Here is a 25,012-nt window from a genome sequence, read left to right on the forward strand (position 1 = left end):
GACCTGTGACCTCAGATTTAGTTCTGATCTGTTACTCACCATGTGACCTTGGACAAGTCCCTTGACCTTGCTGGGATCTAGTTTCCTCCTCTTTAAAATGGAATTAGATGGTGTCTAGGGACACATTTCACTTGGAAATCCACTTGGCTCTGAGACTGGGCAGGAACAGGGGCTCTGGTCCAGGAACTGAACTAGCCTCTAACATAGCTTGAACCGGTCACTTAGTCTCTTCCCTTGGGGAGAATGACATCACCTCCTCTTAGCATCGTCCCTCCCCTCCCCTCCCCTCCTCAGGAGCAAGGCTTGGGCTTCTGGACCATATTGTCCTTTTCTTGAAGCTATTTCTTCCTCTGCACCAGGAAATCAAATAAAGGTGGGTTTTGAGAGGTTGGCTGTTCAAGGCTATCAGCCCAGGCTGCAGTTAATGCTACTGCTTCAGGAGCTGAGCTAAAGCCGTGTAATCCAGTCTGCAGAGAAAGGGAAGAGATGCGACTTATAAACATTACCAGTTGTCACACTCTGTCCTAGTCCTGTCATTATTCCATTCTCTCACATTTAATAGGAAATCAGGATTAATCCAAGGGAAAGCTCTGACAAAGGAAATGTGATTTAAAAAAAAGAGATTGGAAGCAAAAACCCTCATAAAATCCCAACCGCTGTTCTCTCTGACTTCCAATAAGGAAAGGTTAGGAGGAGGGAAAGTGGGAAAAGATATAGGAAAAAGAGAATGGGGCCATGTCCCCCTCCCCCCCTCCCAGCTCCCAGTGTTACCTTTATCCACCATTATTATAACGGTTCTCACCCTCCTCTGCTAGCAAGGGTATTAGCATATGAAATAAGATAAATTAAGGCAGCTAGCTGCCTCAAAACAGGTGCAAAGAAAGGTGGTGGTGCTGGTAGTAGGGGGGGGCCCAGCCTCCTACAAGGTCAGGGGAGGGGACTGGGTGCCCCTTTAGCTTTATAGCATAGAAACCTAAGCATCAAAAAAGGTCCCCATATTCATGGAGGAAGGATAGGGAGCTTCATTCTTGTCCTGGGTTTGGGGTTGCCATTCGAGCATTTTAGGATTTGAGAATGGGAGGGACTTCAGCAATCACCTAAGCTGGGGTTCTTCTTCTTCTGGGGTCACAGACACCCAAAGAGTGGATTTATTTCAGGTGCCATGAATTTGGATGGTAGAAAAATTACATTTTTATTTTCACTAACCTCTGGCTTCCTTTGAAATTCTGTGTATTTTAAGCTCTTGAAAACATTATTATGAGAAGATTCTAAAAGATTAAGGAGGAAACCCAGAGAAGAGGGGAAATAACTACACCAAAGAATTACTGACAGAGCTGGGATGAGAGCTCAAGTCTCTTAACTCTTGTTCTAGTGCCATCTCCCTACCCCCAGCTGTTGTCTTGACACAATTAATTCTTTCTTTCCCCAAAGGCTTCTGTAGCTCCCTTTTTTGGGGATCTAGGTAGGTACAGTGGATAGAGAGCCCTAGGTTTAGAATGACAAAGACCTGAGTTTAAGTTTAACCTTAGATGTTTACTAGCTGTGTGACCTGGGTAAGTCACTTCACCCGGCTTGCCTCAGTTTCCTCATCTGGCAAACCCCTTCAGTATCTTTGCCAAGAAAACCCCAAATAGGATCAAGAAGAATTGGACATGATGAAAAATATTACTTTTTTTTGCTTCTTGTCTCAGACATGTCTTCCGTTCAGGGAGGACTGGCATCTCTGCTGTGAGGGCTTGTGGAGTCTTTTTCCAGAGGAATCATTCACTGTAATTATCTTTTCATCCAACTCTCATCTGTGGCTCCAAGAATCTAGAATGTGTGCATTGGCCATACTCTGAGAGTAAAACCACATCAGCAGGGGGCGGCTAGGTGGCAGTGCATAAAGCACTGTGTGGCCTTGGGCAAGCCACTTAACCCCATTGCCTTGCAAAAACCTAAAAAAACCCCAACAACAACAACAAAAAAAAACCAAAAGAAAAAAAACCACATCAGCAGACAGGCTCCAACAGGCCTCAATCACATGGGGAATTAGTGGCTTGTCTACCCCAAGCGTGTGAAAACTTGTCCAGGTGAACTGGTGGATGAGACCAAATTGCTCCACTAGCCCATGAGGTTGACTGCAGCAGAAGCTGTGGAGTGTATAGAAGCTGACGAAGCATCAGAAAGGCCAAGGCCGTCAGTCACTGCGTCCCAAGCCATTGCCACGCATCCTTATTTTTGTTCTGCCTCTTGACTGATGACGCTAGAAGGGTGAGCTTGCTGACAATGGGCAGCTCTGCTTCACCTAGGTCCAATTCATTCAGAAGTCAAAGGCCGCCCGTGATATTGTGGGTCTTCTTCCATAACAAAGAATGAACATTCTCTCTCCGAGCTACCTTAGCACCAACATGTCTAACCTCTTCCTACTCCTTAGTTTTGCTCATTTCTCTTCTGTTAATATTTGAGTAATTTTGAGCTAATTTGAAAAACTAATTTTCTCCTCTGAATTTTTGAGTAAATATTGGGCCTCCTGTAACCCTACTTCAGGTGGATCATATGATCACAGATTCTGAGTTAGAAGGGACTTCAAAGACTATTTAGTCCAATCCCTTCATTTTACAGTTGAGGAAACTGAGACCCTGAGAGGTTGCCACTTGTTCAAGGTTACACATCTAGTTAGTAGCAGAAGCTTCAGCCTCTTAATCCAGAGCCAATAAAAGAATTTGTACATCTTATTTTATAAATATTAGCTATTACTCTCAAATAAAGTGTAAGTTGGTACGTAATATTGTTCTTGAGTCCTACTGATTTTTCATGATCCTATTTGGGATTTTCTTGGCAGAGATAGTGGAGTGGTTTGCCATTTCCATTCTACCACATTAACTTTCTTTTTTTTAGTTTTTTTGCAAGGCAGTGGGGTTAAGTGGCTTGCCCAGGGCCATGCAGCTAGGTAATTATTAAGTGTTTGAGGTCGGATTTGAACTCAGGTACTCCTGACTCCAGGGCCGGTGCTCTATCCTCTGCACCACCTAGCTGCCCCACTGCATTATCTTTTCATTCTACCACATTATCTTTCTTATCTTCACAGTGAGGTGATGATGTTCTTGATGAAGACTGTGACACCAGGAAGGTGATATCATGTCAAGAAAGTCAGTTGGAATTGAGTCAAGGCAGTGCTCTGCCTCACTTTCTTCTCACTTTCTCCTCCAGAGTCATCTGGATCTAATGGCTAGATAAGGATCAGGGTAACTGGAGATGGCCCTGAATGTGAGGCAGTCAGGGTAAGTGACTTGCTCAAGGTAGCACAGTTAGTAAGTGTTTGAGATAGGATTTGAACTCAGATCCTCCTGACTCCAGGGCTGGTGCTCTGTTCACTGTTAGTTTAATAGATAAAACACTTGGCTTGGAGTCAAGAAAACCTGAGTTCACGTCCAGTTGCAGACATTTAGTAGCTGCATCACCTTGGGCAAGTGACTTAACTTCTTTTTGCCTCACTTTCCTCATTTATAAACTGGGGATAGTAATAGCACTCACCTCCAAGGCTGGTGCTTTTTCCACTGCCAATTTAGTAGATAAAACACTTGGCCTAGAATCAAGAAAACCTGAGCTCAAATCCAGTCTCAAATATTTAGTAACTGTGAGACCTTGGGCAAATGACTTAACCTTGATTTGCCTCAGTTTTCTCACCTGTTATGTGGGGATAATAATAATAGTAATAGTACCTACCTCCCAGGCTAATTATGGGAATGAAATGCGACGAGAATTGTAAAGCGCTTACCCGTTGTCTGGCACGTAGTAAATACCATACGAGTGTCATTTATAACGATCATTGCTATTGCATTTATTATTATTCCAACCAAACTATTGGTGGCGCTATCTACCAAGGATACTTCGTAAAGACCGTTGACTTCTGGCAACATATAGAGTCTAGTGGGGCCCCAAATAAGAACCTGCTCACTCAATAATAACCCAGTTGGCACTTTCTCAGGAGAGGGCACTTAATGCTGTAGGCATGATATTCAGATTTTGGGTACCTCCCAGACCACCAGTCTACACGTGCTGCAACTACCATGGGTAACCTTGATGAACTGAGGCAACCAGAAATGCAGAGGCAGTCACCAGCATCTGGAACTCTCATAGTAAATACCTTTCATTGGTCCTGCCTCCATGTGATGGAATAAGAGTAAGGCACACCCTTCTCTCCCCCCAATCACCCTCACCATGCTGGGCTCATGCCCGATGTTGTTTTTGCCACATCAGCATCAAAGGCACCGGGAGCTCTACTCTTCTTCCATTTCTTGCCAATCCACATTTGACCTTTCATGATGCATCTATAAATACACATGCTCCCAGTGAACATACACAAGCTGGTTTTTCATGAGTTGACTTTGGAAAAAGGGTTCATCATCAATGGTCAGTCTCCTGGGGATGGACTGCTCTCTCTTCTTTGCTAGATAAGTGCCCACAAAGCAGATGAGTCCATTGGCCTGCAGCCCATTCTCTTAAGTCTTTCCAACTTGAAAAAAATCTGCTAGAGTTTGTGTTCTGCTAGCGTTGCTTTTAAGCACCCAGAAGCCTATGAGTAGAACTTGTATACTATGGCATCCATGCAGTGTCAAGAGATACAGAAGGCATCTCTCTCCTCCCTCCATCTCCATCCTTTGGGATGATGGCGGAAGGACATACAAGACAATATAAACACAATCTTTCAGGAACACAAAGCCTGTCAAGACAAGAAGCATTTATTAAGTACTGGGAATGCAAAGAAAGGCAAGGAAAGACCTGTCCTCAAAGAGCTTACATTCCTACTGAGTAGACATGTAAAAAATGAAATATAAATGAAATGGAGGGAAAAGAAGGTGTGTTTGGATTGTGATTGGGTTGTGATTGGATTGTGAAGAAGAGAAGGAAGATAACTTCAGTCTGCAGCAAGACAGACAACTTTGAATACCCAAACCATTGTCACTGTGACCAATGATATTTCCAGGAGAATAGGACAGTCAGGTTTTATGATTCCCAGGGATAAGAATCATTCTGTTAGATGATTAAAAATAGGTCACATGCCCAAGACACTCCATCTCTTGATTCCAGGTATTTTCTGGTTGTCTCTCATGCTTGGGATTCTTCCTCTCTTCATCTTTGCTTCTTGACTTACCCTGACTAGCCTTTGTGTGCCTCCGTTTCCTTCTCTGTAAAAAAGAGGGGGTTCTCTCTGTCCTCTGAGGTCCCTCGAGCTCTAGATCTCTGATTCTATGATCATAGATCCTTGTTTTTTGGTTTGTTCATTTTTCTTTTTGCAGGGCAATGGGGTTAGATGCTGACTGTTATTATTATTTATTGTCAGACTGTCCAAGCTTTGCAGTTTACCAGAACATTTGCCCAAGGTCACACAGCTAATGAAGTGTCTGAGGCTGGATTTGAACCCAGATCCTCCTGACTCCAAAGCTGGTGATCTATCCACTGTACCACCCACCTGCCCCCATCAAGGATTCTTGATGTCCTCAGACTAATTGGGGCTGGGTCTGAGAAAAGCAAAGTCCCCATTCATATCTCAAGATTTCTACATGACAGCTTTCCCACACTTCCCCTTAATTATCTCCCATTTGTGCTATAGCCATCTTGTTTGCATGTAGTCATTTGTATGTTGTCTCCCCATGAGATTGTGAGGTTCTTGAGACCAGGAATCATCTTTTGTCTTCATTTGGCCAGCAATTAGCACAGTGCTTCATAAATATTTAATTAAGTCATTAGCATATGCAAAATACTTTGAAAACGTTAAAGCAGTGTACTCACATGCTCACTGTTATTATCCATTGTCTAACTGTCCCAGCTTTGCAGTTTACAAAAACATTGTCTTTATAACAACATCATCGGGCGGCTAGGTGGCGCAGTGGATAAAACACTGGCCCTGGAATCAGGAGTATCTGAGTTCAAATCCAGTCTCAGACACTTAATAATGACCTAGCTGTGTGACCTTGGGCAAGCCACTTAACCCCCATTTGCCTTGCAAAAACCTAAAAAAAAGAGTGTATTATAACAACAGCATTATTCAGAACATGCAACATTATTCTCATTTTACAGGTGAGGAAAATGAGACGGAGGGTAAATGCTTTCCTATGTGTTTGTTTCCCAAGTTTTCTCTCTCTCTGGCTCCTCTCCACATCTTGAACACTGACTCTGCCCCTCATACAAACAGGTGGCATAGAGTCATTATTCTTTCTATCCATGAGGAGAGGTTTATGCAAATTCTCCAGGCTGCAAGCTTGGGTCACAGTCCTCTTCTTCCTTCACCTCAGAAATCAACCTTTGCAGTTCTCCTTCATTCTGTCTGAGCTTTAGCCTCCTTTCCTTAAAATGACTGCTTCTCACTTTGCCATTCCTCTTTTTTTAGCTTGACCTTGTTTTCTATATAGCTATTTTTTCTTTTCTATTTAGCTTAAAAAATTTAAATTGCTTGCTGTATTCTGTTACATCTGTCCATATTAGTTTCTCCAGACAACTGCTTTTTTTCCTCTTAATTGAGTCGTTTCTCTTTTTGCCTTTAGAATTTCATTTTTTTTTTGTACCAAGTTCAGCGTTCTTCTTATCACTGGAGAGCTGCCTTCCTACTATGCCAGATCGGTGGAAAATCTCCTGACTCTGGAATCGGAATATCCAGGTTCAAGTCTGATATTTACTACCTGGGTGACCTTGGACCATTCACTTAACCTCTATGTGTCTCAGTTGCTTTCTCTGTAAAAGGAAGGTTCTAGATGACCTCTAAGGTCCCTCGAGCTCTAGATCTCTGAATCATAGATTTTATAAAAAATATTTCCTTTGTTTTTCCAACTACATGCAATAGTAGTTTTTAATCAATCTTTTTTGTAAGGTTTTAAGTTTTACATTTTTCTCCCTCCACCTCCCCCTGACAGAAAGCAATCTGATATAGGCCACACACGTATAGCCATGCTAAATAATAGATCCATATTGGTGATCATAATTTCTTGATGTCCTCAGACTAACTGGAACTGAGGCTGCTGAGAAAATCAAAGGAAATGTCATTTTTGGTCCCTCTGTTCATAGCTGCATCTTTGATGCTCCTCTTGGTCCTATTTTAGACATGATCAGAGGCTACTAGAGGCATCTTGGTAAGGGAGGGGTTTGTACTCCTAACATGGGCTGCCTAGTGCCACTTAATCCTAATATAGAAACACTATTATAAATATGGAGAGGGAGAATTGGGAGAGGATGAGGGAGGGACTGCTGAAAACAGAGGGCTTCTTTCCTCTTCACTATTCTCTTGTAAGGGGAAACTGAGGCATATGTGAGTAACAACCAAAGACCAGAAGTTACTGAAGAATATCCAAGTTTATTGGAGGAGTCATTTAGGAATGTTTTTGTGCAAGACTTGGGGCAAAAGACATTATCCTGTCTATGGATAGGGAATATCTGACAAAGGAGGTGGGTTAATTATTCGGTAAGAATAAGAGACAACAGATGGGTAGCGATACATTGGTACCGCTGAGATATTTAAAGAGCCAGAGGAAGTGTTCCAGTCCTCTGAGGAGCTCTGGGGGATTTACTGGAAAACATAAAACTGTGACAGAATGAGACTGATTGATGGAGAGGAGACAGCAGAAAAAGAACTCACTAGTGAAATCTCAGAGCCACTGAAGTCCCAATTTAGACACCTCTGGGGGTTATCTGCATGGAACTCAAATACCCTTGAAGATTATCTGAGGAATAACCAAGGAGTATCTGGAGATCACTGGTCTAATTAAGGAGTAAAAGAAAAGTTGTTAAGGTCAGGGGTCTCTGAACTCCTATTGCAAAAGGTCTTATGTCCTTTGACACAGGTCTTCCAGAGAGATGGCAAAAAAAGGTTATCAAGGGACACAGCTGTCACTGATCTTGAGCCAACAGAGGCAGCTCTTTGATATACCTTCAGGAGCTTTCACTGTGGTCCAATTTGTGATGATCTCCCAAGGGACACAGACTACACTGGATAACACAAATATATGTCAGACTCATTGATGTGATACTGTTCGGTCATTCAGAATCCAGACAGATCTCTCTTTTGATGGCACAGTCCGTATCATAGTATAAGGAATAGTCTTAGATTGCCAACCAACTCAGCATTCTGTGCTGAACCTGCTTAACTGCGCTAACTATAAGCAAACTGAAGAGAGAAATTGGGGTCTGTTCCTTTAGCAGTTACTGGCAGCAGTTGCTTCCTTCCTATTCCCAGACCAATTGCTCTACTTTCCTGATTCTGGTAAAAGTCTGAGGGCAAACGGGGGAAAGGTTGTTAAAGCATCTCTCAAGATTTTTGTGAGATTTCTGGAATGGCACCTCCAGTGTGAAGGCTTCCTCAATTCTTGACCTTTGGTATCCTCCTAACTCTCACCTGTGGCTCCACACTTTGGTAAGCTAGTTCAGCAGATGGGTTAAACCATGCTGAGGGTAATCCATGGACATTAAACCCATTGGTGAGTTGGTTACTCCAAGTAAGAGATGATTTTCCCTGGTAAAAAGGCAGATAAGAACAATTTGTTCTAATGGCCATAAATGGCAGCTGAAAGCAGGAGCTGTGGGGTTTTTGGAGCTTGGTCAAACATCAGAGACACCAAGGTCATCCTCTGCATCCCAGACCATTGCCAGTCCTCTTGACTTCTGTCCTGCTGTGGAACTTGGGCGACTCTAGAAGAGATGACCTCGTGCAATTCACTTAAATGCAATTCACACATGAGTCAAGACATCACCGGTGATGTCGTTGGTCAAAGATGAAGGACTGGACTTTCCCTCTCTCATAAAGTTAAAATTTCCTTACCCTTTTCCTCTCCTTGGCCCCTTGGAGAATATTTGTTGTCTGATAAGGTCTAAGGATATCTGGCTGAACCAAACCCTGCCTCTTGATAGTTTTCGGGCAGGGATGGGTAGCTATAAAAATATAAGATCCCGAGAGGGGTCCCCCTCTTTCATGCACATATCTGTTCTTTTTCATCATACCTTTCCTTCTTCTGTGGTCCTGGCTTCTATTTTTTCTTGTTTTGATCCTTTCTAAGCCCCTTCCCAGCTCTGCCAATGGAACCCATTGATATTTTCTATTCTGCTGGAGACCTGAGAGTAGGAGAGGACCCTCCCCTTTCCCTGATTACCAATTTTGACTCTTGCTTGGAATGTAAGTCAAAATAAAGGAACACTCTTCTTCCTCCATGGCACTCTGAGAAGAAAATACCAGCAAACCAAACTGAGAAGTGGGCACAATTGAAGTTTACTTCAGAATCTTAGGAATCTCCCTAGGAATATGAGAGTAGGGATTCTTTGAATATGGGTTGAACTAGATAGTTGTAGAAGTCCTTTCAAATCTCAACTTCTGCGATCTATTAGATTGTTTGCTTCTTGAGGGCAGGAACTATCTTTAGCCTCTTTTGCTTAGGACAGTACGTGACTATTTATGGACTGCTTGTCAACTCCCTGGTTAGACTGATCTCTTTGAGGTCAGGGACCCTGTTTTGCCTCCTTTTGTATCTCCAGTAGTCAGAACAATGCCTAAGACATGGTAGATGCTCAGTAAATTTTTGTTTATTGATTGATTCTGTGAAAATGCTCTGAACTTTGGCAATCTCCCTTTCTCTAGAGGTTAGTCCTTCTTTCTGGACCTCTCCTTCTGCCATCTTTGCCTCTGTCATCACTCCTCCCCTCCTGGACTCAAAGCTCTGCTTTTGTTTCCTGGTTAAAATGGAATCACCTAAGTGATATACATTTTATATCAGGCTAGAGCACACATAATCAGGTTTAGGTCATAGCCTCATAAACAGACAAGGGATTAGAAGGGATTGTAGCAGCTGCTGAGACCAATGTGATGATTTTACAAAGGATATAGAGACCCAGGAAGAGTTGACTTGCTCAGGGTCACATCCTCAGTATCTGAGATGGGATTTGAACCCAAGCCTTCTTCACTCCAAATCCAATACTCTACCTACCATGCCATCCTATAGGTGGGGCTAGTTGAGGCTTGGTCTAAGATTCCTTGGTGAGGGAACTCTTTCCACTTGTCCAGAGCTTCTAGTTCAGAGAGATGCCTGTAGCTAATGGATCTAAAGTGATTTGCCCATGATGACAGAGCAGAAATATTAGGGGTGGGCTAGAACCCAGGCTTCCTCATTTCAGTTCCAACATAGTACCCACTATAACATGCTGCCTCAATTCGTGACATACACTGTAATGTGTATTATGGGGAAAGAGCACTGACTCTGGAGTCAGGGTCCTAGGTTCAAATCCCACCTTAGATACTAATTATGTGAACTTAGGCAAGCCATTCTTTGGGTCTCTGCTTCCTTATCTTTAAAATGAGGGGTAACCCCTGAGTTAACTTTCAACATTAGATCTATGATCCTTTTCCTAGTCCATTTTCCATTTTCAACAGAGGAGATATGAAGAACAGGAGTCGTGAGAGTAGGGAAAACGTCTATCCCTGCGTTGTGGAAGATGACTCATTGGATTTGGAGGGAGGAAGACAAGTGCTCAGGTCCTCCCTCAGATGGTAGCTGGGTGTCTTTGGACATGTCACTTGAACTCTGCCTGCCTCAGTTTCCTCATCTGTAAAATGATGGAGTTGGATTCAATGACCTCTAAGGTCCCTTCTTCCTCTAGATTTGCAGTTCTTTGACCTTTTGATTATGGCACTTTTTTTTTGCAAGGCAAATGGGGTTAAGTGGCTTGCCCAAGGCTACACAGCTAGGTCATTATCAAGTATCTGATACCGGATTTGAACCCAGGTCCTCCTGACTCCAGGGCCGGTGCTTTGTCCACTGCCTTATGGCACTTATTACACCTCTTAACTGATCTAACATTCTTTCCACATCTCAGAGTTGGAATGGCCCCCTATTTGGAAAAGATTCTCTCTGCAGTGTCCCTGTTAAATGCTCTGCATGAAGCTATTCAAAGAGTAGAAAGTCCTGACTTTCAAGGCAGCCCCGTCCTCCTATGGGACAGCTCTCTTTGGGAGGAAATCTTTATACTAGCTGTGTGGTCTTGGGCAAGTAAGACTACTGACCCAGCGTAGCAACCCTTCCCTCAAATCCAGATCACATGACACCTCCCTGATAGCATGGTCTTCTTTGAGAACAAAGGGTAAATATCACATACACACATGTACATATGTACATAACTACAGATCACTACATATGTGTACTAACAATATACATGGTTAGTAATGGAATAGTTTCTGGGGACCAAGGTAGAAGCTGGATGCCTCAGTTTCATGAAGTTAAGGATTGTTGAGGGGGCAACCGTGTGTGACTCATACTGGCCTGAGCAATGGGCACTCTGCCTGGCTCTGAGGATTCCCAGGGTGGGCAGGGCAATCTAGCCAGCATATAGTGAGGGCCTATTATGTGCTAAGCACCATATTTAGTCCTTGGGATACTAAGAAAGGCAAAAGACAGATCTTCTCTCAAGGAGCTCACAGTCAAATGGGGGAGACAGTATGGCAACACTGCATACAAACAAGGTTTTGTGTGTGTGTGTGTGTGTGTGTGTGTGTGTGTGTGTGTGTGTGTGTGTGTAGGGCAGTTAGGTAGTCTAATGACTAGACCCCTGGGCCAGGAGTCAGGAAGACTCATCTTCCTGAGTTCCAATATGGGCTCAGACACTTACTAGCTGTGACCTTGGGTAAGTCAGTTCTCTCTGTTTGCCTCAGTTAACATAGATTCAGGCCATACCTGAAAAAGATCATCTCCATAACATTCCTGTTAAATGCTTTATCTAATTGACTTTTCCTCGAAAAGGACCCATGACTAGAAATCCCTTAACTCACAAAGCAGCCCGTCTTCCTGTGGGACAGCCTCTTTGTACAAGGCTTTTCTTTAACATTAAATTGAACTCTGCCTCATTAATAATGGAGTGATCTCTGGAGAGCTCTGGAGATTGAGATTATATATATATATATATATATATATATATATATATTATATATGAAATGGAGGGATCTCTGGGGATCATTGAAAATGGTTTATTCACACAAATATATATTAAAACATATTTACACACATATATTTAAATGGAAGGATCTCTGGGATCATTGAAAAGGATGCATGCATTTTATATATATATATATATATACATAAATGGATATATGTGTATATATGATATTTATCCTTTGTTCTCAAAGAAGACCATGCTATCAGGGAGGTGTCATGGGATTTGGATTTGAAGGAGGGGTTGCTGTGCTAAGTCAGTAGTCTTATTTTCTCTTCTGGAGTCAATTGGATTCAGTGGCCAGATATGAATCAGGATGCCTGGCGATGGCCCTGAATGTGAGGCTGTCAGGGTGAAGCGGCTTGCCTAAGATCACATGGCTAGTAAATGTCTGGAGTTGGGTTTGAACTCAACTCCTCCTGACTTCAGGGCTGTCACTCTATCCACTGTGCCATCTAGCTGCCCCATTAAATATAGAATATATATATATATATATATATGTATAGTATACATGGATGTATAATAGAAATCAACATATGTATGAATATGTTTCGATATAAGGATATGGATATACAGATACACAATGCATATATCTATATATAGACACAGTATACATCTGTGTGCATGTGTATCTACCTTCTGTTATAGTCCTCAAAGACCATTTAAATTGAATTTAAATTTAAACTTGGAAGAATCTACAGAAGTCAAGCACATTGCCAACTGGGCTGGCCTTGGACAAATATATCAACCTAACCAAGATTTTATATCATGGACAAGCAGAGGGCTAAGTGGACTAGGGTGCTGGGGGCAGCTAGGTGGTACAGTGGATAGAGCACTGGCCCTGAAGTCAGGAGGACCTGACCACAGACACTTAATAATTACCTAGCTATGTGACCTTGGACAAGTTTCTTAACCCCACTGCCTTGCAAAACATAAAAGAATAAATGGGCCATGGTGAACTAAGGGCCTGGGAAAGCTTCTTGGAAGAGGTGATATTTCAAAAGTGATTAGAATGGGAGAAAGATTTTGTCTAGGAGCTTTGGGTCAGCAATAGCTTTTGTTTCTGGGTTTCAGAGGGGGCAGAAGGATCAGAAGGGGTAGTCTGTACTGAAAGCAAAAAAAGTTGTTTATTTGGTGCATTCAAGGGAAAACCATGTAATTGATAGCACCACAGATTGGAACTGGGAGGCCATCAAAGGTCAATTCCTTTTAGAGATGAAGAAACTGAGGCCTGAGAAGACGTCGTCATCCAAAGTCACTCAAGTGGCAAAGCTGGGATTTAAACCCAGGTTGTTTGACTTCAGATCCAAAGTTCTCCTCTGGCAGCACCTACCTGCAGATGACCCCTAGTCATCATCATGTAATTACAATGATCAAGCATGGGGATTTCCCCCCTGGGCTGGGGTCCCTTGGGTTCTTGAGTGTTCCCAGAATCTCAAATCTCAGGATCTCAGACCCTGGGGGTCCCTACTTTAATCCCCTCCTTTCTGAGTCCCATCATTGCCTGTCCTTTAGCATGTCTTCTAAGGGACTAAGGGAGGGTTAACAGGAGAACCTGGGACAGAGGAGTAGGCCTGACCTTCCTACTCCCCAATCTGATGCTTATGTACAAAGTACTTTTTCTTATTTTGCTGTTTCATGATTTAATTCTGGTGAATTAATAGGATTGTTGATTTGTAGCTAAAGGGGGCTTGGAGCTATCTAGTTTAGTCTCTCATTTTATAGATAAGGGAAGTGGAGGCTGAGAGTAGTAAATGACTTACCCAGGATACCACAGATAATGACCATCTAGGGCTAGATCTGAATGTCCTCTCTACTGTCAGGGGCTACTTCATGCTGGGATGTGGTTGATGAGAAGAAGAAGGTGCTACAGATCATTCACCATGGTCCCTGGTCTATATTGGAAATCTTTGTCTGGGAGTGGAGTCAGAAGGCCCTAATATGGAAGGAGAACAAAGATTCCTGCTCTATCTGGAGATTGAACTCATGACCTTGGACTCAGTATTTCTGTGTTCTTTCTATTGGAGTTTCCTTTTCCAAGCTATTGATACATACATCAACACAAATACATGGACACACACTCATACATACACAAGTGCATTCGTGCATTTACATGTATCTACAAAATAGCATGCAATTTATTAAATGTTCTAGAGCTATTCTTCCTTTACTGAATTTTAAAATTCATTTATTTTTATGTGAATTCGGGTTTCAGCACAGAAGCATAGGATGTCTGAGTGGGAAGGGACCTTAGTGAATCCAGCTGTCTAAAATGAAGGTCCTGAAGACTTTCCCTTAGTCAGAGGCAGAGCTGGGGGTGGGGAGGGTCTATCTCCTAAGCCTACCCTCTCTTTGCTCCCCTGACTTTCTCCTTTCCTCATCCTCTTCTCATACTCAGTGTCTTAGACTCTCCAGGTTGGGAGGGGATTCTTTTGTGCTCTTTTCTTGCTCACAGGCCTAGTCCCCACTCAGGTGTTAATTGTTAATTAAGGAACTTCAGGTGTGATCTAGACAAGGAGGGTCATTCACACTTAAAAGGAGACTCAGGAAACTGGACAAGTTCCATAGGGTGTCAACTCCTGGGATGGAGGTGACCTGTGGGTGACTGTCACCACCAATGCTACTCCCTCATTGGACTCAAAATTCAAGAGATTGTATCTCTTCTCTACTGTTCTCTTTCTTCCCAGACAGAGACCGGTTTACAGGACTTCTGTCAGTCTTCTAGAGAATTTGGATTGCATCTTGGATAGATTTCTGAACTTCAAATGAGGTGGTTGGAATATGAATCCCACCAGATACTCATTGGTTATGGCATGATCCAAGCATGTGACTTACAGGGGCAAGGCACCTCATCTCCCACGGCCTCAGTTTTTTCATCTGTAAAATAGGAATGATGATATCTGCTCTGAAGAGGCAGCTTGTGTCAGTCAGTCAATCAACAAGCATTTATTAATCACCTACTATATGCCAGTAGGCACATCCTAGGGATACAATAAGGATGATGATGATAGAGACAGATAAAGATAGATAGATGGATGGTTGGATAGCTAGAAATTTAAATTTATATATATATATATATATGCAGATGGATGGATGGAAAGATATAGATGTGGATATGGATATAGATATAGATAGATGGAAAGATAGATGGATGGAAGGAAAGATGAAAATCGATCTATAGACACACACATAATGGATGAATGAAAAATAGGTGGAATATATATATATTTACATATATAAGGATGGAAGGATAGCTAGTTAAATAATATATAAATAAATAATAAAATATGATAAATAATATGTCATGTAATATATAATAAATAAAACTTTCAATAAATAAAGAGATCACTGGATGGAAAGACAGATAGATGGAAAGATAAATAGATGGAAAGACATGGATGAATAGAAAGGTAGATAAATGGAAACATAGATGGAAAGATATATATGTATGTGTATATCTATATAAATAGATGGATGGAAAGATAGAAAGATAAATGGAAAAATTAGAAAGATAAAGATAGTGGAAAGGTAGATGTATGGATGGAAAAACATATAGTTGGAAAGATGGAAAGAGATATAGTAAAAGATAGATTGATAGAAAGATGGATGGAAGATGGAAAGACTGACAGTTGAAAATTATATTCTATATACACAAATATATAAACACAGATGAATGGGTGGAAAAATAGATACATAGATAGATGGAAGGATAAAGACAGATAGAGGGATAGATAGATGGAAAGGTGCATAGATGAAAACCAGATAACTGGAAATATGTAGATAGATAGATGAAATCTATCTGTATATACATATTTATAATTATATATATATATAAATATATATAATGTTTTGTCCTTTTTTTTAGTTTTTCAAGGCAATGGGGCTAAGTAGCTTGCCCAAGGCCACACAGCTAGGTAATTATTAAGTGTCTGAGGCCGGATTTGAACTTGGGTACTTCTGACTCCAGGGCCGGTGCTCTATCCACTTTGTCACCTAGCTGCCCCTTGTCCTTCATTTTAGAAGAAGATCACAACATCAGGGAGGTGATGCCATATAAGCATGTGAATTGGAGTTGAGTGAGGGTGACATTGTCAGATGGATGGAAAGCTAGATAGATGATAGAGGGATATATATTTATGAATATGGAAAGATAGATTAATGGATAGATGGAAAAACATCGCTGGAAAGATGAAAAGTAGATATAAAATAGAAAGATGGAAAGATAGATGAATATATAAATATACATATAAATAAGCAGCCAGATGGAAATATAGGTAGATGGATGGAAAGATAGAAAGATAGATGAATATATGGAAAGAGATGGATGAATAGAAAGGTAGATAAATGAAAGAGATGAAAAGATATATATATATTTATACATATATCTCTAGATATATGAATGAATAAACAGATAGATAGATGGAAAGATAGAAAGATAGATGGAAAAATAGAAAGATAAAGATAGCTAGATGGAAAGATAGATGTATAGATGGAAAGACATATAGCAAAAGATAGATTAATGGAAAGAGATGGAAGATGGAAAGATAGACAACTGGAAATTGCACACACACACACACATACACATATAAGCACAGATGAATGGGTGGAAAGATAGAAGCATGGATGGAAAGATGGAAAGCTATAGACAGATAGGATTGATAAGTAGATAGATATAAGGCACTTTAAGGTTTGTAAAGTGTTTTATGTGCATGATCTCATTTCATAAAAGACAAAAATGAAATCATCCCTGTTCAAGAGGAGTTTATCTTCTAATATCTTAGCTACTTAACTTGATGGTTGTAGCTAGCATTTTTAAAATTTACAAAGTGTTTTACAAGCATTCTCTCACTTCATTCTCATAACAATCTATTACTATTCCTAGTTTTCAGTTGTAGAAGCTGTGACAGAGATCAGGTGTCTTGTCCAAAGACACTTAAATGCACGACACCATATTTTAACTTTGCAGTTCCCAAATCCAGCCCTCCATCCACCATCATTTCAGGAGGTCTGGGAACTCAGATGGGAAAAAAGTTGCATCTTTATTTTCACTAACTTCAAATTGAAATCCAGCATTTCCTTCTATTATGAATTTGGTTTTTTTTTTAGTGACTTTTTCTAAAAAGGAGTCCCTGAGTGCCAGTGGTATTCATGCCTCACACAAAAGATAAAAGAACCCCTATCTTAAAGGAATCAGGGACACCTGGGTTCAGGTTCTGACTCTGATGCACACTGGGCAATCTGTTTAACCTCTGAATATTATAGGGAACTCTAGAAGGTCTTACATTATAGAGGAGTGATTGACATACCTCAATGGAGGTAATTTTCCCAAATGGAATTCCATACTTAAAAAACTACCAGTCCAGAGCAATAAGTAAATATTTCCCTTACCAACTAAGAAAAAAAAAACTTTAGAAAGTACTCTGGACTACACTTAAGGTGGAAGTCACAAGGAATGCTAATTCCCAATACCTCATTGTGGTGTGGAAGCAAGCCTAGGTTTTTGAAGGCTGTGCTAGCAGTCAGCCACACTGGAAGGTCCTACCATGCCAGAAGGGCTTTCTGTGTGGCCTGGGAAATATACTGAGTCTGTTTCCCCAGAATTAGCCTGGCTAGGTATGGAGAGGCGCCAACACCAGTAGGCTGCTTACCTATTGGTGTATTCTTCAGCCATGGTGACATTTGAAACAAAGAAAACATCACAGTGCCCCCCCCCCCCAAAAAAAAAATTGAATTCGTTCTTCTGTGGTGATGGTGGTCAAACAGGAGGAAGGTGGCAGAAGGTGCTGAGAAACACACAGAGTTTAGATGACTCAGAAACTTTAACCTATTGTTGATATTCTAAATATGAAATTCTTGTTAAATTACCGTTGGAGTATATATGGTGCTGGAGGGATGGACTCATGTCCACCTTGGAAATCTTGCTTTAAATGAAACTAAAGGAAGAGGCCAGTGACGGCTACATGGGAGGCCAACTCATAGGTTCTTCCAACAAGAAGCAAATTAAGATATTGATTGAATTTTTTTTATTGAGTACCCAGAGGCAACTCGGGCCATCATTTCATGAGACATTTGGCCATCTTGTGTCACAGGTGTTTGCAAAAGTACTATTGTGAAAACATTTGTTGTTTAAGGACTATTCTCTGCTGCAGAGGATTAAGAAATAAGCAGCTTCTATGAACAACTTGATAAAATTCTTAATATTAAATCAACCTTTACTCTAATACCAATTGGTCTCATACAAATGGACTAATTGGTCTCTAATACTAATTGGTCTATAAAAAACTTGATAAAATTCTTAATATTAAATCAACCTTTACTCTAATACTAATTGGTTCAGTAACAGGTGGGAATGGATGAGGATGGTGAGAAAGAGTGGAAAGATGAAATGGCAAAAGGGGACGAAGAAGGTCACAGAGTTATGTATTACACTGTAGGATCATACCTCTAATTCAAGAGGCTGTAAACCGGTCATGCATAGCACTGAGTAACATGACAAAAAATGGAATTGGTTCTATCTTCTTGGACAGGAAGTGACTCATTCCTGAAGTGAGAAGGAGTCATCTCTGAATCAGCTATTTGTATACAGTTAGGGCACTCACTTGCTACAGTCAAGATCCAAATTAATACAAAGCTAGAAGAGAGAATTAAAGCAAGACAAACATATGGCCTATAGTCAAGATAACTCAAGTTTGATCTATTTAGACAAGTTAATGATAAAGAAGAAAAGATAAGAGATTATAGGAAGTACATAGAAGTAGAACAAAATAATTTTATACAGAATTTTAACCAATATAAATCCAATACCATAGCAAGAAGACCAAAAGAAAGCACCATACTCAGCAAATATTTGAGTTACTTGGTAGGCAAAGAGAGATGGTAGCCAAAGGCAACACCTGGTTCAAATATAAACTCATTTGGAAAATCTTATGGAGAAGGATGATGGAGGATTTTAAGCAGTATCATGTTATGAAATAGAGAGAAAAAGGGAAGGATAAAAGCAGCTAAAAAGAAATTTGGAGAGGGATTTAAGTCAGAAAGGTCTCCTAATGGTATTTAAGCATGAAAACAGAAGGATGACAAACAAGAAAAAATGGAAAAGATCTGCAAAGTTGTTTTTTTAATAGCAAACTGTTTTCACTTTTGAAATCTAATGTTACAGTCCCAAATGTTTTATATAGGAAGTAAAAATGGAACTAAAAGAGAACAAAGTCAGGAAAAGCAACCAGATGGAACCAAGTATGTTCAAAGGAGATTTGTGCTGGAAGCAATACAATTATGAAGGCTTTGAGGGATTGGTTCACAAGTTATCTGTACAAGGGGAACGATATCAAAGACATGAAAAATATTGAACTTTATTAAAAAGATGACAGAAAACATCAACAGCTAGAAATCTGAAAGCCTATTTCCCAATCTATATACTTTTAAAAATAAGAACCATCCACGAACACATTGATGGCATTCTCAATGAGAGTATTACGGTGATGATGATGATATCATCATCATCATCATCATCATCATCATCATCATCATCATCATCGTTTACTACTTCCCCTTGTTCCATGATCCTTTGATGATCACAAATTGGAGAGGTAGAAATAAAGGCATGCCACCAAGGACAAAATTAGTAGACTTGCAGTCAAATTTGCATAAGAACTCACAGACTGGGAGGTATGAATCCATCCAAATGGATGAGATCACAAATCTCTTTGAGTGTTGAATATATATGTACAGTAAAGTCAGCTCTCACCAGGGGTAGCCAAACACCAGGCAATTGAACAACTCTATTAATCCATCCACAAGCATTTATTAAATAGTTACTAAGTCCAACACCTCATGCTAGGAGCTGAAGCTTTTAAAGACAAAAATGGAAGTGTTCCTGTCCTCAAGGACATTCAATCAATGATCGACAAGCATTGATTAAGTCTGGATTGTTTGAGGTACTAGAAATAGAAATGAAAATGAAACAGACCCCACCTTGCCTTACACAGAGTGTAGATGCCCATAAAGGAATGCTGCTCTCCTAAAATCACCAAAGATAAAACTTATTTCCCCAAGTTCAGATTGGTGATGGAATTCTGGAGAAGGTAAAGGAACAAGCACTTATTAAGTAGCCCATTAACTCTTTCTTGGGGCAAAACTACATTGGTTACTGAATTTGGGAGTATATGAATCTAGGTTTGCATCTCAGTGACCTTCATTAGTAAATCAACTTTGTAAAATGGCAACAGGAAAAATTAATGAGATTGCATAAATCAGAGGAAGGATTTGGGCTCTCTATTCTTTACTATCTGTTTGACCTTGGGCAAGTCACTTCCTTGAATTTGAATTTTCTCCTCTATGGGTTAAATTGGATCAGTGATTCTAAATCTGAAATCTGGGATCTTTTTTGGTATTTTATTTTTTCCAATTACATATAAGATAGCTTTCAACATTCATCTTTTCATAAAATGTTGAGTTCTACATTTTTTTCTCTCTTACCTTTCCCTCCCCCTGCCCTAAGACAATACTTTGATATAGTATTTACATGTACAAGCATGTTAAACATTTTTTAACATTATTCATGCTGTGAAAGAAGAATCAGAACAAAAGGGGAAAAAACATGGGAAAGAAAAAACCAAAAACAAATTTTTGAAAATGAAAATAGTATGCTTTGGTCTGCATTCAGACTCCGTAGTTGTTTCTCTGGATGTGGATGACATTTTCCATCATGAGTCTTTTGGAATTGTCTTTGTTCACTGTATTGGTGAACTTTAAAATTTTTTTGATAACTATCTTAAATGAATTGATCTTTGTAATCATATGTATTTTATTTTATGCCTTTAAATGTTATTCTGAGAAGAGGACCATAAGCTCCCAAAGATTTCTATAACAATCTATAAGAATCCCTGGGTGAGATGATCTTTAAAATTCCTTCCAACTCTGAATATCGGATGCAGGAAATGTAACTCCTTTCTCCCCATGGAGGATCTTAGCCTTCACTTCTCTTAGTGGAAATTCCAAGGTCCTTGCATAGTTTCTCTTGGAGTTTGCTTTCTCATCTTTTAATGCTCACTTTCGTGGCATTTGAAGATCTTTCCACAGTTCCCTGAGTCCTTGGATGGATGGCAATTAGCCCAGGTCATATCTTTGAATGCTTGAAAAGAAATTTTATTTCTCATCAGCAGGTGGGGGGCATGGGATGCCTCTGGGGCTGATGGTCTGGAGCAGGACTTTGATTCCAGCATCCTTTGCCTGCTTTCTAGGGAAGATGTCAGCCTCATTAGGCAGCTCACCTCCCTAGGAGAAGGGAGCCAGCACAGAAAGCACCCTCTTTGCACACTGGTTCAACATAAAGGTGTTTCTATTTTAGGGACTACAAATGCATGTTGAGTAGACCCAAGCTAGAATTATCCTCAAAAAGTCACTCAACTGGCTCTTGTTACAAGTTATTAGAAATTACAGTTACCTGAGTGCCTGAGGGCAGGATCTGAAAAGTTTTTGGGCTGGTTGATGCTAGAAGATTCCAGAAGCCTTCTGATTTGTTGGAAGGCTCTGAATTTTGTGGAAGCTGTACTCCAGGTTGAGGGAGGCATCTATAGGGTGAGATGGAATTGAGTTAGAGGATATGGTTTCAAATTCTGGCATTGTCACATTTACCTGTATTTCAAGGGCAGCTAGGAGACGCAGTGGATAGAGGGTTGGAACTTGGAATCAGAAAGATCTGAATTCAAATTTGGCCTCAGATACTTACTAATCCTGTGATCCTGGGCAGATCACTTAATCTTATTTGCCTTAGTTTCCTCACTTGTAAAATGAATTGGAGAAGAAAACAGCAAACTATGTCAGTTCCTTTCTAAGAAAATCACAAATGAGGTTACAGAGAGTCAGATATGACTGAAAGACTCAACAACAAACATTCAAACATTATCCTTGAAGCACTTAAGTTTTCCAGATTCTAACAATTCCTTTCAACAATTAATACATATTATGGAAGTCCTTCAAGTGGAATATTAGAGCCCCAGATTTTCATATATTTTCCTGAGACAGCAGTTAGGGGCACAGAAGAAAGAGTATTGGGAGTTCCCAAATCTGGTTTAAAGTCCCTACTGTGTCATTTACTTGGGTCAATCATTCCATTTCTATGGATCTCTGCTGTTGTTTGGTGATTTTCTGACTCTTCATGACCCCATTTGGAGTTTCCTTGGTAGAAATCCTGGAGTGGTTTGCCATTTTCTTCTCCAGTTCATTTGATAGATGGAGAAACTGAGGCAGAATGAAGTGACTTGCCCAGGGTCACACAGTAAGTATCTGAGGCCAGTCTTGAGACTTTTCCTGACTCTGGGTCCAGTGCTCTTCCTCACTACCTAGCTGCCCAGACTTCAATTTCTCAGTCTGTAAAATGTGGAGCTTTCATGAGATGACTTCTGTGTTTGCTTCTAGCTCTAAATCTGTAAATTGGGAATGATAGCTTCATCAAGCTCTGTCAAGAAACTCTGAACTTCCAGGGGCAGCTAGGTGGTGCTGTGGATAGAGCACTGGCCCTGGAGTTAGGAGGACCTGAGTTCAAATCCGGCCTCAGACACTTACTAATTACCTGTGTGGCCTTGGGCAAGCCACTTAACCACATTTTCCTTGGAAAAAACCTAAAAAAGAAAAAAAATAAAAATAAGAAACTTCACTAGATCAGGGCACAATACTTGGAGGATGTGTAATACTATTTTAGGATAACTGCCATTATACCCTAGGAGACAGTCTTTGCCAATGACCCAAGCCAAAGCATCCATCTCTTGAGGACCAGTCTTTCCAAATTCCTCCAGGCTGCTTTAGGCCCTAGGTGTTGGGTCCATGTAGGCTGTCTTGTGGTATTTCTCTGTGTCCGTGGTGTCTCCCCAGATACCTCTTTGAGTGCAAGTGTTATTTCCCTTTGATCTCTGTATCCCTCATGCTTAGTTTAGTGGCTGGCACAATGGAGGAGGACCCAAAGAGCTCAAGGTTATCTCTAGGGCACAAGTAAGGTTGTAAGGAAGACTTTATAAAGCTAAGAACTGTCAGATCACTGGGATTTCTTCAGTCCGGGCTCTTCCAATATGGATATGGGAGAGGTCCCATCCTCTAATGACTTGGCAGATGGGCTTTGTGAGTGTTGCAGAAGCCCAAATGATTCATCTACCTCCAATGACCCTTGTAATGAGTTTTTCTGAACTTAGCAGCTGGTTCGTGGACAACAGATAAATCAATCCATCAACAAGCATTTCTTGGGTTCCTAGTATGTGCCAGATGCTTTTCTAGACTCTGAGAAACCAAGACAAAATAAAATGGCCTCCTGCCCTCAAGAAGCTAACAGGCTCCCAGGGGAGAGAACACACATATTTTATAAATGAATATGCATTATATATAATACATACTTATAAATAATAAAACACAAAATAAATTCAAGGTAAATTTTTTTTTAGGGGTGGAATTAGCAGTTAGTGGAGAAGGGAGTGAAGAAAATTGTATCTAAATGGTAGCATGAGCTAGGGAAGGGTAAAGGGAGTATATAGGATTGGGGGAACAGGGCTGAGATGAGGGGGGTAGAGTGTTAGAGTCAATTACTTAGACCATGATGAAACTATAAAGGTCTTATTAAGTGTTAGGGATTCTTTGCTCCATCCCTTTTCTATTGACTTCATTATTTGTTTTATTTGTTGTGGTTTTTTTTAGTTTTTTTTTTCCTTTTGCAAGGCAATGGGGTTAAGTGGCTTGCCCAAGACCACACAGCTAGGTAATTATTAAGTGTCTGAGGCCAGATTTGAACTCAGGTACTCCTGACTCCAGGGTCAGTGCTCTATCCACTGCCCACCTAGCCTCCCCTGGTTGTTGTCTTTCAAAAAAAATTTTCATTTATTTATTTTTTCCAATGACACGCAACAATCATTTTCAACAATCATTTTTTTCTGCACGGTTTTGAGTTTTACATTTTTCTCTCTCCTTTCCTTCTCTGTCCCCTCCCCTGACAGAAAGCAAAAACAATATGGAATGCTTCATGGATTTGTGTATCATCCTTGTGCAGGCACCATGCTAATCATCTTTGCATCATTCCAATTTTAGCCCATGTGCTGCCAAAGTGAGCACCATTATTTGTTTTTGATCTCATCCATAGAAACACTCCTTATTGGTTGTCCTTCATTTTCCAAGAGGAGCAATGAAATCATGAGGGTGATTTCTATGAACTGGATAGAAGAGGGCAAGAGTTGCAGATCAGCTCCACTCTCTCTTCCTGTGTCATTTATAAAACAAGAAGAATTGGATTTGATGGGCTCTAAGTTATCTTTTAGCTTTATATCCATGTATATGACTTTTGTGTGTTTATTTGGACATATATGATTTCATTGTTGAGTTGTTACTTGGTCCTTCAGTTAGGTCTCTTTTTCTTAAAATTTAAGGCAATGGAGTTAAATGACTTGACTAAGGTCACACAGCCAGGCAATTCTTATGTGTCTGAGGTTGGATTTGAACTCAGGTCCTCCTGACTCCAGGGCTGGTGCTCTATCCACTATGCCACCTAGCTGCCCTTAAGTCTGACTCTTTGTGATCCTATGAACCATGGTGTCAATGATAGTCAAGGGGTTTTATGGGCAAAGATACTGGAGTGGTTTCCTTTTGTTGATGTGGGGGCTCCATATAAAGAAACTCCCTTACCAGGTGAGATCATCAAATTCCCATAATTGGGCATCCCAGAGAGTAACCTGGGGCACCAAGTCAACTAGTTTTTGTGGGACTTATAGTCTAGTAAAGGGCCTCCTTGAACCTCAGGTTCCTCTTCTATATAAGGAGAAAGCAGTGTGTTATCATAGATATGGCACTAGACATAGAATCAGTACTACCTGGCTTCAGATTCCACTCCTTACACTTCCTGGGTGTCTGGCCCTGACCAAGTCATCAAACCTTTCTGTACCTCAGTTTCCCCATCTGTAAAATGAGAGAGCTGGACTCAACGGCTTCTAAGACCCTTTCTGATTTAGAGCTGTAATCTGATGATTAAATGGCTAGAAGAAACGTCCAGAAATGATCAGAACAGAAAATAGTAACAAAAAATAACAGTACTGAC

At 40.6% G+C, this 25,012-nt stretch overlaps 1 non-coding gene across 1 annotated transcript; it reads right to left on the minus strand.

The window, feature by feature from the left end:
• Window positions 1–23,929: 23,929 nt before the first annotated feature.
• On the minus strand, window positions 23,930–24,036 carry LOC141490248 (U6 spliceosomal RNA). Its single transcript, XR_012469107.1, has one exon. It is a non-coding gene; the product is annotated as a U6 spliceosomal RNA (small nuclear RNA).
• Between the last annotated feature and the right edge of the window lie 976 nt (window positions 24,037–25,012).

Source organism: Macrotis lagotis, chromosome 5 (assembly GCF_037893015.1).
Source record: "Macrotis lagotis isolate mMagLag1 chromosome 5, bilby.v1.9.chrom.fasta, whole genome shotgun sequence".
NCBI lineage: Eukaryota > Metazoa > Chordata > Mammalia > Peramelemorphia > Peramelidae > Macrotis > Macrotis lagotis.